This window comes from Balaenoptera ricei, chromosome 13 (assembly GCF_028023285.1).
Source record: "Balaenoptera ricei isolate mBalRic1 chromosome 13, mBalRic1.hap2, whole genome shotgun sequence".
In the NCBI taxonomy this organism is placed as follows: Eukaryota; Metazoa; Chordata; class Mammalia; order Artiodactyla; family Balaenopteridae; genus Balaenoptera; species Balaenoptera ricei.
Genome location: NC_082651.1, coordinates 37545816 through 37554982, shown reverse-complemented (window position 1 = coordinate 37554982; position 9167 = coordinate 37545816). Strand labels below are relative to the sequence as shown.

General features: G+C 43.4%; 1 long non-coding RNA gene and 1 pseudogene across 1 annotated transcript; one reads left to right on the top strand and one right to left on the bottom strand.

Moving 5' to 3' along the window:
• Positions 1–17: 17 nt before the first annotated feature.
• Positions 18–733, bottom strand: LOC132376701 (RING finger protein 11-like; annotated as a pseudogene).
• Positions 734–3138: 2405 nt separating this feature from the next.
• On the top strand, positions 3139–5528 carry LOC132376950 (uncharacterized). Its single transcript, XR_009506479.1, has 3 exons — positions 3139–3391; positions 3549–3595; positions 4305–5528. It is a non-coding gene; the product is annotated as an uncharacterized LOC132376950 (long non-coding RNA).
• Positions 5529–9167: the final 3639 nt, after the last annotated feature.

Sequence of the window (9167 nt, the reverse complement as noted above, 5' to 3'; positions counted from 1 at the left end):
TGAAGTCAGGTGAGAGACACTGGCTCAGTTAGTCTCGTAGGACAAAAGCAGTGCTGCATCAACTGTCTCCATGCAGGAGGGGCACGTGAAGGATCTCATCAGCCAGTCATCTGTACAGCCCAGGTGATCTGCATACACAGCAGAAATCAAATTGGGTTCTCATAAACAAAGTGCATCATACAGATCACACACTCCCCGATCTTTTTTTTAAATATTTGTTTTATTTTATTTATTCATTTATTTGGTTGCGCCGGGTCTTAATTGCAGTCGGTGGGCTCCTTAGTTGTGGCATGCAAACTCTTAGTTGCGGCATGCATGTGGGATCTAGTTCCCTGACCGGGGAACGAACCCGGGCCCCCTGCGTTGGGAGTGTGGAGTCTTTAGCCGCTGCACCACCAGGGAAGTCCCCCGGATCCTTTTTTCTGATCCATTTCTTCCAGGGTCATAAACTCCTTCAGGCTGATCCTGTATGAGGCCTATTCTTTGAGCTATCCTAATTTGCTCCTCTCAGCTGAGGTGCTAGGCGAGTCTGACTAGGTGTTGGATGAGAGACCAAAACTGGAACTTGATCCAGATATGGCAGCAGCAGCTCCTGATCCAGCTCCGTCCCCTTGCCAAAGCTAGCCCAGTCGGATTGAGACTTGTGAGGCAGGGAGATGTCATCCGAAGTGGGGGACTTAAGGCAGTTCCCCATCTTCCGGGGCTTGAGTGTGTGATCTGTGTGCTGTTTTGACAGTCTCCCAACCTCATTCTTTTTTTTTTTTTTTTTTTTTAATTAGTTTATTTATTTATTTATTTTTGAATTTAAAAAATTTATTTATTTTTTATACAGCAGGTTCTTATTAGTTATCTATTTTATACATATTAGTGTATATATGTCAATCCCAATCTCCCAATTCATCTCACCACCACCGACCCCCGCCCTGCCCCGCTTTCCCCCCTTGATGTCCATACGTTTGTTCTCTACATCTGTGTCTCTATTTCTGCCTTGCAAACCGGTTCTTCTGTACCACTTTTCTAGATTCCACATATATGCATTAATATATAATATTTGTTTTTCTCTTTCTGACTGACTTCACTCTGTATGACAGTCTCGAGGTCCATCCACGTCTCTACAAATGACCCAAGTTCGTTCTTTTTTATCGCTGAGTAATATTCCATTGTATATGCGTACCACATCTTCTTTGTCCGTGCACCTGTCGATGGGCGTTTAGGTTGCTTCCGTGACCTAGCTATTGTGAATAGTGCTGCAGTGAACATTGGGGTGCATATGTCTTTTTGAATTATGGTTTTCTCTGGGTATATGCCCAGTAGTGGGGTTACTGGGTCATATGGTAATTCTATTTTTAGTTTTTAAGGAACCTGCATACTGTTCTCCATAGTGGCTGTATCAGTTTACATTCCCACCAGCAGTGCAAGAGGGTTCCCTTTCCTCACATCCTCTCCAGCATTTGCTGTTTGTAGATTTTCTGATGATGCCCATTCTAAGCGGTGTGAGGTGATACCTCATTGTAGTTTTGATTTGCATTTCTTTAATAATTAGTGATGTTGAGCAGCTTTTCGTGTGCTTCTTGGCCATCTGTATGTCTTCTTTGGAGAAATGTCTATTTAGGTCTTCTGCCCATTTTTTGATTGGGTTGTTTGTGTTTTTAATAGTGAGCTGCATGACCTATTGATATATTTTGGAGATTAATCCTTTGTTGATCGGTTTATTTTTTTTTTTAAGGCTGCATTGTTCCTTTGCTTACTGATGAACATGTACAAGTCAGAAGTTTTTGATATTATAAAACATCAAAGTAATGAACATTCCTGTGTGAACATCTTTGAATATATATGCTTTGTCTCAGTTAACTTCACTCAGAATGGGACTTCTGCATCAAGGAGTTTATGCCCTTATGCTTTTTGTGGGTGTTGCTACACTGTACCAATGTATGGTTGTTCATGCAGGAAACACGTATTGAGCATCTGTTATGTTTAAGCACTGTGCTGGGTGCTAGCAAAAAGACTTGAGAAATTTTGTGAGTGAGGAGACTTGACCTGCCTGCCCTTTGTGAATTCTAGCAGTCCAGAGAGGGAATAGCTATTCAAGAATCACACTCTGCATGTAGAATTACAACTCTGACAGGTGCCAAGGAGAGGGACATGGTACCATGAGAGCATATTTTAGGGAGGATTTGATCTCATCATGGAGATTAGAGAAGGTTTAGGGATGTTTCAGCTGATATCTGAAGGATGAGTAGGTATTAACCAGATAGGGACGTTGGGGAGAGATTTCTGAGCATAAGGAATAGCAAAAGACCCTCTAAGAGGAAAGCATATGCTGTGTTGGAGGAACTGGCCAGGAAGGTGGGGCCGTTGGGGGAGCATGTCATCATAATGGAGCTGCAAGTGTGGGTAGGAGCTCGATCGTGCAGGCTTATGTTTAAGGTTTCAGACTTGAAGAGTAATAGAAAACCATTGAACTATTTTTGTTGAAGGTGAGTGTGTGGAACATACCCAATTGCATTTTCAACCTATCGTTTTGCTACCGAGTGGAGAATACACTGCAGGGAGAAAGAGTGGAAGCGAGGAAGCAAGTTAGGAGACTTGTGTAGAAATTGGGCATAATGGTGGCTTGGACCAGGGTATGGTGGTCATTTTGGTGGAAAGATGTGGACAGATTCTAGAGGTATGTAGGCAGTATCATTGTCAGCACTGGTGGTGGGTTGAGGATGAGGGTGAGGGAGAAATAGCTGTCAGTGATGGTGATTCCTAAGTTTCTGGCTCCTATGGTTGGTTAGATAGGGTTTTTTAGATATGATGTTAATATTTGTCCTAATTTGTCTTTTGTTATTTGTTGGTTCTTGATGAATACTCTTGTCATATTAAGTCTCCTGTTTTTAGTGTACAAAGCATTTTGACCGAAACTGACCGTTGTATGTTATCAGATAACTTTTTAACATCTGCCAGTTTGGTCCTGTATTTTATTCTCTTTCATTTATTGATTAAATTGTTGTATTAATGTAAATAACTATATTAATAGATTTTCTAAAGTTGCGTTATCCTTGCATCCTTGGTCCTTGGAATAAAGCCTGTTTTTTTTTTGTTTGTTTGTTTTTTTTTTTGGCTGTGTTGGGTCTTTGTTTCTATGCGAGCGCTTTCCCTAGTTGCGGCAAGCGGGGGCCACTGTTCATCGCGGTGGGCGGGCCTCTCACTATCGCGGCCTCTCTTGTTGCAGAGCACGGGCTCCAGACGCGCAGGCTCAGTAGTTGTGGCTCACGGACCCAGTCGCTCCGGGGCATGTGCGATCTTCCCAGACCAGAGCTCGAATCCGTGTCCCGTGCATTGGCAGGCAGATTCTCAACACTGCGCCACCAGGGAAACTCCGGAATAAAGCCTTTTTGTAGTCATGGTATATATCATGCTTTAATAATTATTGATTAGATATGCTGATATTTTCTTAGGATTTTTCTATCTGTATTTGTAAAGCACAATTGGACCTTTTTTTGCAAAAACTTGATTTTCTTTCCTTTTTATTTACAAATGACTCGAATTTTGTTGTTTTGTAGATATTTGATTGATGTAGAAGGCATGTGGCCAGATGATGCAATTGAATGTAAGTATAAGGGTTGTCACTACTTTTCCCTTGTTATAAAATTTGAAGGGAGAAATGTAAGGGAATTTCTCAAATTTTGGAAAAATAGAAAAGTCTGTAATTCATTTGTTCTGACATACGATAACCTTTTACCAAAAGTTTATAAAGGGATGTATCTGGAAATAGCAAGATATAATAGCCTGAATAATTAGTCAGTGGATTTCAGCATTTTTTTTTCTTTTTTAAATTTATTTAATTAATTAATTTACTTTTGATATTATATCCACTGCCCCACCAAGGAAGTCCCTTTTTCTTCCTTCCTTCTTTCCTTCCTCCCTTCCTTCCTTCCTTCCTTTAAAGCTCCAAGTCATTTAAAATACATGACTTCTTACTAAAAATCTCCAGTTCATAGAACCAAGGGGTTTATAACTTCTCCTTTAAAAGTGATATTCCTGGGACTTCCCTGGTGGTCCAGTGGTGAAGACTCTGCGCTTCCAATGCAGCAGGCGTGGGTTCAACCCCTGGTTGGGGAGCTAAGATCCCACATGCTGCGCAGCCAAAGAACTTTTTTTCAAAAGTTATATTCCTGTATTATTGACTTTAGTGGTTTAGATTTTTTTTTTAATGTTTAGAAGATTTCAGTTTCTTTACCAGGAACAAACAAAACGTAATGTAAAACTAGTTTTGCAGAAACGATTTCCATCATTCTCTTCTTCCCTTTCTCCTGCAGACTGGTGTTTTATCTTTACAAGTTCTCCGTCATTCCATAAGAAAGCTGCTCGTCTTCTGGTTTCATAAGAGATGGTGAACAGTGGTAAAATATCCAGTTGACCGAAATTTCTAGAGTACACTTCAGGGAGCGAGTGATGGGGTGGAATGTTGGGGCAGAGTGAGAGATACAGATTCTGGTGAGACTGAGAGTCATGCACAAAAATTACTGGGCTGTGGTGAAGGGAGAACAAAACTAAATCAGGTTCCTGCTGGTGGACAGGAAGCCAAGATGAAGAAGAATGGTGCGTAGCTGGGCAGTGTAATTAGGCCCCTAAGTGCTGTGTCTCCTGATAGTAATTATGAACAGAAACCAAATAATAGTTACTAATAACATGGAGGTGACCAATCCTTGAGAGCTGAGGCAGAGAGAAGGAAAGATGGCATTATGCCTTGTCTCTGGTGCCTTGAGTTTCCCAGGCTGGTTTGTGACCAATCTTGGGTGAAATCATAACTAAGTCATTTCTGCTAAGGTGATCAGCTTTCGTGGGGTCCTTTCTCTGCACTCTGTCCAATGGTAAAGCCCACTGGTTTATGCCTCCTGGAAAACAGTTATTCCAAAGCAGTATAAGTGAAGCATTGATGAAACAGCCATGAAGAGCATGTTTCCACATGGCCTCGCACCACCTTTTCAAAGTGCTGTAAAACTTTTTTCATCCAAAAATCAGTAACAGAAAAGGATTGGGATCAAATCCCGTACAGAGGTAGTGTAAGAAAAAAGAGAATAAGGAGCAGAATAGCATGTCTTCAGACAATAAAATCAAGTTGGAAAAGACAGGTCCACAAAACAGATCAAAACTGTAACCTATTATTTCAAAGTGGGCTAAAAGATGTTAGGAAAAACAATGCGAAAGATGAAAGAACATGGATCGAGGAGGGAATGGGAAGTTATTGTTTAGTGGCTATAGAGTCTCTGTTTGGGATGGTGGAAAAGTTCTGGAAATGGTAAATGCTGATAAATGCCACCTATGGGTGTTTGGTTTTAGTTGATCTTCTTCCATGAAAGGGTTTGGAGAGATTCAGAAGCTATGCTGCTGCCTCCATCTTTCTGATGTCCTGCTCAATCTTTTGACATAATTATTTTGAATTTGCACAGTGGTGATGGTTGCACAGCATTGTGAATGTATTTAATGTCACTGAATTGTATACTTGAAAATGGTTGAAATAATAAATTTTGTTTTATGTATATTTTACCATAATAAAAAAAAGATGAAAGAACAGCATAAACCAGAATTAGGTAAGATGATAGAACTCAAGACAGAATTCAAAATAAAAGAAAAAAGTTTCAGAAATGAGGACTAAATTTAAAATAATACAAGAGTGGGGACTTCCCTGGTTGTCCAGTGGTTAAGAATCCACCTTGCAGTGCAGGGGATGCAGGTTCGGTCCCTGGTTGGGGAACTGAGATCCCACATGCTGCAGGGCAACTAAGCCCGCACGCCGCAACTACTGAGCCCACGTACTCTGGAGCCCACGCGCCACAACTGGAGAGCCCACGAGCCGCAAGGAAGAGCCCACGCACTGCAACAAAGAGCCCACGTGCTGCAACTAATACCCGACACCTCCAAAAATAAATAAGTTAATTAATTAAATAAATTAAATAAAATAATACGAGTGAATGAACATAATGGATAATGCCTTAAGAGAAACAAACAAGAAGAGGAAAAAAATTTTTTAAATCAAAAAGAAGATAAAAAGAATTTTAGAGAAATGGCAAACATAACAGATAGGCAAGAAAGAGTCAGGACAGCTCTGAAAAGAGAAATATAAATACGTATAAGGGGCTTTCCTGGTGGTGCAGTGGTTAAAAATCCTCCTGCCAATGCAGGGGATATGGGTTCGATCCCTGGCCCAGGAAGATCCCACATGCCATGGAGAAGCTAAGCCCGTGAGACACAACTACTGAGCCTGTGTGCCACAACTACTGAAGCCCACGCGCCTAGAGCCCGTGCTCGGCAACACGAGGAGCCACCGCAATGAGAAGCCCGCTTGCCGCAACTAGAGAAAGCCTGCGCACAGCAACAAAGACCCAAAGCAGCCAAAAATAAATAAATAAATACATTAAAAAATATATATATATATATATATATATACGTATAAGAATCTGTTATACCATAAAAGTGACATTTCAAATCAGTGGGACAGATTAGTCAATAAGTTGTGATACATAAATGTTGGGGTATAAATATTTCTCTGGAAGGATCCACAGCACGGCCAAAGCAGATGTCTCTGAGGAGGGAAATGTGTGGCTGGGGAATGTGGGGAAAAGGGTCACTTTTCATTGAATACCCTTGTGTACCTTTTCTAGTGTTCTGTCATGTGAATCTATTACCTCTGAAGTTTGCCTGAGTTCAAACCCCAGTTCCCCCAATTGCTAGCTCTTAATCTAGGGCAAACTCTTCACACTCTCCAAGCCTCTTAATCTGTGAAGTAAGGTCAGTAACTCAGCCTGGTGCTGCCTGGCACAGAATAAACTCTCAAAAAATGGACATTATTAGTGAAAAAAACCCAAATGCCCATCAGTGGATGAATGGATTTTTTAAATGTGGTGGATATGTGAAATATTATACAGCCATAAAAAGGAATGAAGTACTAACACATGCTACAACATGGACGAACTTGAAAACATTATGCTAAGTGAAAGAAGCCAGAGACAGCGGTCACATTCATTTGTATTATTTCATGAAATGTCCAGAAAAGGCAAAACCATAGCAACAGAAAGCAAATTAATGGTTGCCAGGGCTGAAGGAAGAGGGGATGAAGAGTGCCTGCTCATGCTTAAGGGGGCTTCTTTTTGGGGTGATGAAAACGTGATGGGTTAGATGCCGGTGATGGTTGCATAGGCTTGTGGATGTACTAAATGACACTGAATTTGCAGTTTCAGAAGGTGAATTTTATGGCATGTGAATGACATCTCAAAAAAATAATTTTGAAAATGAAAATTGCCCATTTTCCCATAGTCACTATCCACTGTCTCCATCTCTCCCTTCTCCCCACTGCATTCCTTTTCACGCCCAGCCCTGCCGCTCTCTCCCATCGTCACTCCCTCGAGCTGCCCCACGAGGCCTCCCAGGGAGCCTCTGAACCCCTGGGCGCCTGCGTCCTGTGGCTGTTGGAGCTGCTGCCCAGTGCGCGTGCCCCCACCACTCTCACCCGTGAGAGTGGACGCTTCCGTCGGATTTTTTCTCATGCGTTTCAGTAGATGGTGATGTTTACAAAAGGCGGCACGTGCCCTGCTCAATGGAGGAAGCCCCTCAAGTTAATATTTAGGCGCGTGCAGAAGTTTGATCTCGTCCACCAGTAACCTCAGGATGCTGTGCTCTGAAAGCCAGGTTGGCCGCCTACGGGCATCTGCAAATACAGAGGACTTCAGAGGCATTTGGGCCTCAAATTGAGTCCTTGTACCTCCACATGGGATGTGACCTCAGCCCTTTGCTGCACCTCTGTAAGTGAAGTGGCACAGGAATACCGGCCTTGCCTGTCTTTGCCAAGGTTAACTGAAGAGCGCATTCGCTCCCCTCGTGCTTAGGTGTTGAGTACATCGTGATTTACATACCAGGCCCTATTCGTGGGCCTCCTGATGCAGCAGTTTCCTTGGCTCTGCCCCTGTCGTCAGCTGCCCCTAGGATAACTCTGAGCCCTAGCCACTTCTCTGGTAGATTTCCCTATTCCCCCACTACAGTCACACCTGAATAAGGCGACTCAGACCTTTCAGAGATGTGTCCTGAACCTCTTGTTTTCTGAAATACCTATCTGGTGGTTGTGAGACTTAAGGCCAGCGTCCCCGAGAGACTTTTTCTATTTCTCCTAGTAAACCTAGACTCCTCTTCTGTCACCTTCAACTCTACTCCAATTGTGTTCTTTCAACCCAGACCTCTGACCCTGCTTTTTACTTCTGCCATTTCATCCTCACTCCTGCTTCCTTTCCTAAATCCATACGTCTCTTTTGGCCTTCCTAGCCCTGGGCCAAGTTCCTTCCTCTTTGCTCAGTTTTTACCCCTTTCCTTCATTCTCCCATCCAACTTTCAGTCCTTCCTTTCTCACGCCCCAGTTAGCAGCATCTGAAAATTCGAAAGGTTTGTTACTCGTCTATTAATTGTATTCCATTTACTTATTCAGTTCTATACCTGTCTTACCTGTGTATGGAAGAACAGCTGGTAGCCAAGGTGGCACCAAGAATCCTAGCAGCTCTCACTTGACGTATCCGTAGTAGTCGGCAATTTCCATTTCGTTTTCCCTCTCGGTGAAAAATTGCAGCTTCCCCGAAGAGGTGTATCTGGCAGCATTCTCACGTTGTTGAGCCCGCCTCTTCATGGCCTCTCGCTCTGGCCTCTGCTCTTGTTCGATGGGCTTTGACATGACTGGCTCAGGCACATTGGGTTCCCTCCATGGAACTCGTTGCTTGCTGAAGTCTTGGCATAGAAGTTGGGTTTGGAGCTTGGATGGGGCCTGGCGCTTAGTCACAGCAGGGGGAACAGGCTCCCGCTGGAGAGAAGCGCCAGATGAAGTTTTGTAGGGTGCAGGCCTAAGAGCAGCAGACTGAGGGGACACGAGGCTGGGTATGGTTGGTCCAAGCCGGTTGGGTTGGGTTGGTCACAGTTGGCTGAGCTGGTTTGGCGGGGCCTGGCAGAGAGGCAGGAGCTGGCTGGGATGAATTGACTGCAGCAGGTTGCGCTGAGTCAGTAGAACCAGGCTGGGCACGGTAAGCCCCAGCAGGCCGATGTGAGGCCAGAGACTGTGGCCTCCGAGGAGCGGGTCGAGCTTGAGGCTTGTCCCAGGCAGAAAAAGGCAGAGGTATCAACTTGACCTTCCCAGGAGGAGGCCG